This window comes from Pinus tabuliformis, chromosome 8, assembly GCF_031772625.1.
Source record: "Pinus tabuliformis cultivar Carrire ecotype Pingquan chromosome 8, CPIR1, whole genome shotgun sequence".
Lineage (NCBI taxonomy): Eukaryota > Viridiplantae > Streptophyta > Pinopsida > Pinales > Pinaceae > Pinus > Pinus tabuliformis.
In genome coordinates, this window is record NC_142294.1 from 319674370 (window position 1) to 319681353 (window position 6984).

Consider the following 6984-nt stretch of genomic DNA (forward strand, 5'->3'; position numbering starts at 1 on the left):
AGATGGATACTTTATACATTATATTCAATTCCCTCTCCAACAAATGTAGGTAACCCATCTTGGACAAAATAAAGAGGTTTTAATAAGGTTGGGCAGGCATCACACACACCTATATGCAACTTTGGAAGGAATTATAGTTTGCACAGATGCCAAAGCTGATCTTCTGATTACAAAGTGCTAAAGAGACAATAAATGAAGAATATATGGAGCAACGTGAGCATGGCCACTAAGCTTCAATCCACTGGCACTTCAACCTCCATTTTCACTTCGGACATGTCAAGAATCTTGACAAAATCTTCAACTATCAAACCACAATCTTTTGAATATCCTACTTCCTCCAAAACTTGACCCACAACTTGTTGTCGTTGCTCTTCATAAATAAAAGATCCCACAACACTTCGAGTATATCTTCGAGTGTCACTTTCCCACTGCCATTTGAATCATAAACCTTGAAGATGAATTTAATCTTTTGTCGAATACTTGCTCTGGAACTGAAGGATGATAAAAAAAACTAAGAAATCTTTGAAGTTCAAACCATCCAACATTCTCAGCAATCTTTGAGAAAGTGGATTCACTGCAAAATCTAGAATGGATAAGAATTCATCTGCTGAAATAAGCCCCTTCCCATTACGATCAAGTTCACAGAACCGTTGATACAAGGAAACTATTTCTTGCTATGAAAAAAGTGACCATTATACACAAAGAATTGAAAACAAAATGAATAATCCAAGTGCTCATATACATAGGAAGGCTGCGAAGTAAGAACGAAGAACTTGGTGTAATAAAGGAACAATAGGGTTGTGAAAAGACATATCCAACTGGGTTGAGTCATGTAGTTAGCTATTAAACATGTGTAATGGTGAAGTACAAGTTAAAAACGGACATGAGATTGTTAGCATTAAAGGCAGGAGGCATGGTGTGATTTGTATTGGACTCTTTATATTTTCCATATGGATGTTTAGTTTTCAAATCAAATTTTATTTCTTCAAATGTGTCATATACAAAAAATATTCCTGAAGCATGCCGTGTTTAAAACAACACTTTTCTCATTAAATAAAATCTGTTTTTCCTCACGTGACATGCCAAATGGGGCATTAGAGAACCAATAAATTCTCCCAAACCGTTGCAAAATTCTTCAAACCTGCTTCTAGGTTATCTAATTGACCCCATTCCCGAGAAAACCCAATTTTTTTTTCCTAATTCATTTTCATTTGGCCGGAATGTGCAGTTAAAGTTTGATGTTTTTTATAGTTCTGCGTTTTTCTGGCAAATGCTGTGTCTGAAATTTTTTTATTTACAGGTCTCTTGGTTATGCCTATTGTTTCCTGATCGTTTCAGGAAATTCTTGCAGATATTTTATGAGCAACCACAACTTCGATAACTCTCGCAAAGGCCTTAGAGAGTCCTCTAGATGGCCATTTGAAGCCCGTTTGAATGCATATTTTGAAGTTGGCTTTGATATCAGGCGTGGTCACCGTTAAGAAATAGTGGATAAAATAGAGCCCGCAAACAAATCCAACAAATCAAAAATGGCACTTGATGTAAATTCTTTGCCGGTAAATGATACTTTGGAATTTGTTAAAATGCCACCACACCTTTTATGTCAAATGAAACTCGCCTTGCTTGCACAAAGATAGATTTGTCTCTCACCATTCTAATACACAAATCAACGTTTTCCAATTGAACTAAATCTCAGATGATTTTCACAATTAGAATTTTCATTGACAAGTTTTGATGAAGACCTAATCACAACAACGGATTGGAATCTAATGGTTCCCAATTTCAAGCAGCAAAGGCTTCAAGGTAAATGTACTGAAAACAGGACTTTGAATGAGGTCTTAAGATGGTTTTTTATCGATCTGGGTTGCATGACTAGGATAGAATCCATGTCGAGATGATTCTAGAGATTCCCATGTGTTTGGTTACTTCATTTGATTCCTGTAACCTGCTAAACCTTGGAACTAGCTACAGAACACACAGTTAGCTGCGGAACAGGGCTATGTTTCGTAGCTAATTTGAAAAATCTTATTAAACAGGACACAATCTTTTGAGGGTCAATACAAACCATAACCAGTCAATCTTGGACAACTGAAACTAACAAAGTAGTTGGATTTTTTATTTTTCTTTTTTCGTTGAATCAAATGAAATGATGAATTTTTTTATTTTTTTTAACATAAAAATTCTTTTTTTGATTCTCCATATCACACAAAGTGCAGGAGGAGAGCATACTCGAGAAATTATTAATTTTTTTAGATGTAAAAAATAATGTCTCCTAATTACACTTCCGTGTCAATGGCACCAAAATGTCTAGTTAATATAGTGTCCTAAATTGCTCCACATAAATTATCAATCCAGGTACCATAAATTGATGAATTGTGGTGCACTATATGTGCTTAGTTAACCTTTTTCTTATTTCGTTGTTTTATAGTTTATGTTGTTTTTGGGGGTTTTGTTTATTATGATTAAGGAAATTAATCTAAGAAAGAAAAGTTATGCTTCTAGATGAAAATCTCTAAATGTTAATGGACAACTAAATCTAATGAATTTTAATGTTAAAATCTAATTTCTAAAGAAAGGAGAAAAGGAAATGAATATTAGATAAAAACAAATCAAAACTTCGAATAGTTACATTAATCTAAGACAGAAAAATGTCTGTGAAATGAAAGCAAAAAAGATAATAGCTAAATCAAGTGTTTTATCACTTTGCTATACAATTTTGGGAGAACTACCTCCTTGTGATAGCATTTTGAGGGACTCCGTACTTCATTGTTCTAAAATTGAAAATGAAATTTAAATGAAAGACTAAGACTAAAAGTGAAATTGCAACTAGTCTACTATAACAGCTAAATGAAGCGTTTTATCACTTTGATACACAATTTTGGGAGAACTACCTCCTTGTGATAGCAATTGGATGGATTCAATACTTCATTGTTCTAAAACTGAAAATGAAATTGCAACAAAATTAAATACAAAACATGTAAAGGAAATCTAATCTATTGTGTGTTGTCATGCTCCAAGCACCAATTGGAAAATACTTTCTTGGACTATTTTTCTAAGCATAGATTACACAATTAGATAGATCTACAATCAACTGGTTGAACACACTTGCATGAATTAAACTTGCATGAGTGAGAAATCTAAACTTGAAAACTTGAAAACAATCACAAAAATAAAATGCATACTTGAATGAAATAAAAGCAAAACTACAAAATAAAATCTACTCTATCTTACATTCTAATATGCTCCATGACATCTACTACACATCTCCTTCCATGTTGGGAACATCAAAGCTTTCTTCAAATTCTTCAAAATTGCAAAGTGCAACAAGTTGAGCTAACAAAGTTTACAAAATCCTTCCAAAGCTTTCCAAAAGCTACCAAAAAAAAACTGCTAAACGAAGGAGAGAGATCTCCAATTTATACAAAAAGATGAGAAGTCATCTCATTAATGAGAGTCCATGAATCTCTCCCTATACCTCTAGAGTTCTAATCAAAATAGGAAATTATAAGACACATGTCTTCTTAAATTTTCAATACAAATAGGAAATATGACACATATCCTCATGATCCCATGATCCTCTCCACTCAAATTCGAATTTTTCCTTGGGATCCCACATAAAGGTCTTCTAGAAGCTTCTTTTTTAACCTACACATGTCAACAATCTCATCCCATTTGTTAGGTATAAGAATATGCACATTATTTTCTAATTTTTAACCAAAAATTAACTTAAAAATGCTAAGAATTAATAAAGTTTAAAAAAACATAAATGTGATCCAATGATAATGAGAGTGAGATGAGTGTAGTGACATGGTAGTGAAATTAAGGTGAAATGGAGGTGATATAATGGACATGATAATGAAAGAGTAATGGAAGTGAATGAAAATTTCAAGACCCAACATACCCCCAACTAAAGCTATTGCATGTCCTCATGCAATATATATTACATTAATTTTTTTGATCCTTGAGCTTTGGCTTAACTTTGCATGATATTATTTGATAACTTCATACTTCTGCAAAGTGTTTTATTTGAGTTGCAAAATGGTTGGTTCTTGTGTTACAACCATATTTTGTTGTTGCATTCAATTTTGATCTTTGAACTTTTCATAATGATAATTCGATTATTGTTGCAAAGTATATCCTTATTGGATTGCATCATCGTTGGTTCTTGTGTGACAACCATGATTGGTTTGTATCCAATTATCCTTTGAGCACTTTTGTAAAGCCATTGTATGCTAACAATAATAATGTAATAGTTAATATATTTTGGAAGTATGTGGACTTCTGAATATGATATGAACATGGAAATATATCAATATGAATGTATCCCCCCCCAACTAATGGTATTGGCAATTTTATGAAATGAGGAAGAGAAATGTTTTCCCAACAATTATCATTCTAGACTTTTATGGAATTCTATGGTAAAAAGTTAGAAAATAACGTACCATAACTTACCCTTTGGAAATGGATGAGTTGTATGTGTGGTGGCTACAAAATTCTGATCATAATCTTCTTCAAGTGGCTAGACAAAAAGAGTCATGGATAAAAGAGCCAAGATGACTTTTTATTGCTTCTACTAAAACTTGTTGAATCTACTGTTGAATAGTGCTGATCTATTTTATATCTGCTCCAAAATTCTGAAAATAATAGTCTTCATGTCTTCGAAACTCATTGGCAAAATTGCTACTATGTGAATAGATGTTCTGATGTCAAACATAGCAGGAAGTTGTTGACTTAGTGCCCATTAATGGAGGTCACTAGTCAACACAAGAACTCTCACCATTGATGACAATGACATTCAAGATGCCCAAACACATGTTGCTAGGTACGAGTAAATTTACTAATGTCGAGTCACCTAGAAGATCCAATGAAAAAGGGACATTAATGTATTCCCATTGTTTGTCAGCATGAGGACTTGCCATTAAGGCATCCAAGCCTCAAGGTGTTTTTGCAAGGAATTTAGACTCAAAGGACTATGGACTCAATAATTTGCATTGAAACAGGGTCTATTTGCGAAATGAAAATGATAGGAAAGGGGAAATGAAAATGGAAGATGGCAATGGAAGGTAATAATGGAAATGGGTAGTAAGCATGTAACTGAGCCTCTTGTTTTTATTTGTGGGTTATGATTGGACAAAAAGTAATGGAAAGTGTATGTGAATGTAAATGGAAAATATGAAGGGAAATGACGTGAATGGTTTATTATGAAGTATGGATATAATGGAAGACAATAGTATCTAAAAGTTTTGCAAGTGTTTGGATCTAATTTTGTATTAACATGTTTCTTCTTTGTTGCTGATCATCCTCTTATGAAACGAATTGGTCTCTTAAGAGAGACACTATTCACTTGTAGTCATTTGTCCTTCCTCCTGAAACCTGCAAAAAAAATTAATACTTCTTCTGCAATGGAATGTAAAACTGTCAAAAGAGAGAGGTTATCAATCTCTCTAGTTATGATATTTACACACAAAACTAAGAATTTTTATTAATGAAACAAGTTCAGAAAGGAAAAACAAAAGAATTTATACCTATTTCGGAATTAGTGCCTCAAGTTAATTGTTATATTTTTTCAGTAATTTATTTCATTATTTACTATTTCAAACTTCAATGATGGATTTCGCATTATGTAGATCTTGTCGATATCTTTCCAACAACACTTGAATCCTCGAAATCTGATTTCGTATGAGAATGTTAGGCTGATCTGAACAGTGGGTTTTTCAGCTGCAAAATTGATGTTTCGCTGCGGAATGGCTTTAGCGGCGGAACAACTTTAGCTGTGGAACATGCATAGTTTCTGTAGCTAAAATTCTTGAACAAAAAGTTAGCCATTCATTTTTCATCGGCGGTCCAAAATTTAATCAATAAATTTCAGAAAAGTGAGCAAATAATCTACTTATTTCATTGATTCAATTTTTTTTTATTTTTTTTAAGCATAGGAAATGTAACTATTCTCTTCATCTAAAAATGTGAACATATTATGCCATAATGGCAATTTACAGCCTCCCCTTCATGCATACTATTATTTATATCCAATGCCCCGATTATAGTTCACAGGAATCTGAGATGGATACTCTATACATTATATTCAATTCCCTCTCCAACAAATGTAGGTAACCCATCTTGGACAAAATAAAGAGGTTTTAGTAAGGTTGGGCAGGCATCACGCACACCTATATGCAACTTTGAAAGGAATTACAGTTTGCATAGATGCCAAAGCTGAGCTTCCGATTACAAAGTGCTAAAGAGACAATAAATGAAGAATATATGGAGAAACATGGGCATGGCCACTGAGCTTCAATCCACTGGCACTTCAACCTCCATCTTCAATCCGACATGCCAAGAATCTTGACAAAATCTTCAACTGTCAAACCACAATCTTTTGAATATCATGCTTCCTCCAAAACTTGACCCACAACTTGCTGTCGCTGCTCTTCAGAAATAAAAGATCCTGTCAAATCCCGCAACACTTCGAGTATATCTTCGAGTGTCACATTCCCACTGCCATCTGAATCATAAACCTTGAAGATGAATTCAATCTTTTGTTGAATACTTGCTCTGGAACTGAAGGATGATAAAAAAAACTAAGAAATCTTTGAAGTTCAAACCATCCAAAATTCTCAGCAATCTTTGAGAAAGTGGATTCACTGCAAACTCTGGAACGGATAATAATTCATCTGCTGAAATAAGCCCCTTCCCATTACGATCAAGTGCACAGAACCATTGATACAAGGAAACTATTTCTCGCTGTGAAAACAAGTGATCGTTATACACAAAGAATCGAAAACAAAATGAATAATCCAAGTGCTCATATACATAGGAAGGCTGTGGAAGTAAAAACGAGGAACTTGGTGTAATAAAGGAACAATAGGGTTGTGAAAAGCCATATCCAATTGGGATAAGTCATGTAGTTAGCCGTTAAACATGAGTAATGGTGAAGTACGAGTTAAAAACGGACATGAGATTGTTAGCATTGAAGGCAGGAGGCAT

The 6984-nt window shown here is 33.8% G+C and overlaps 2 pseudogenes; both read right to left on the minus strand.

Annotated features, from left to right (window-relative positions):
• Positions 1–233: 233 nt before the first annotated feature.
• On the minus strand, positions 234–6116 carry LOC149235422 (uncharacterized; annotated as a pseudogene).
• Positions 6117–6291: 175 nt separating this feature from the next.
• Positions 6292–6984, minus strand: LOC149235423 (uncharacterized; annotated as a pseudogene).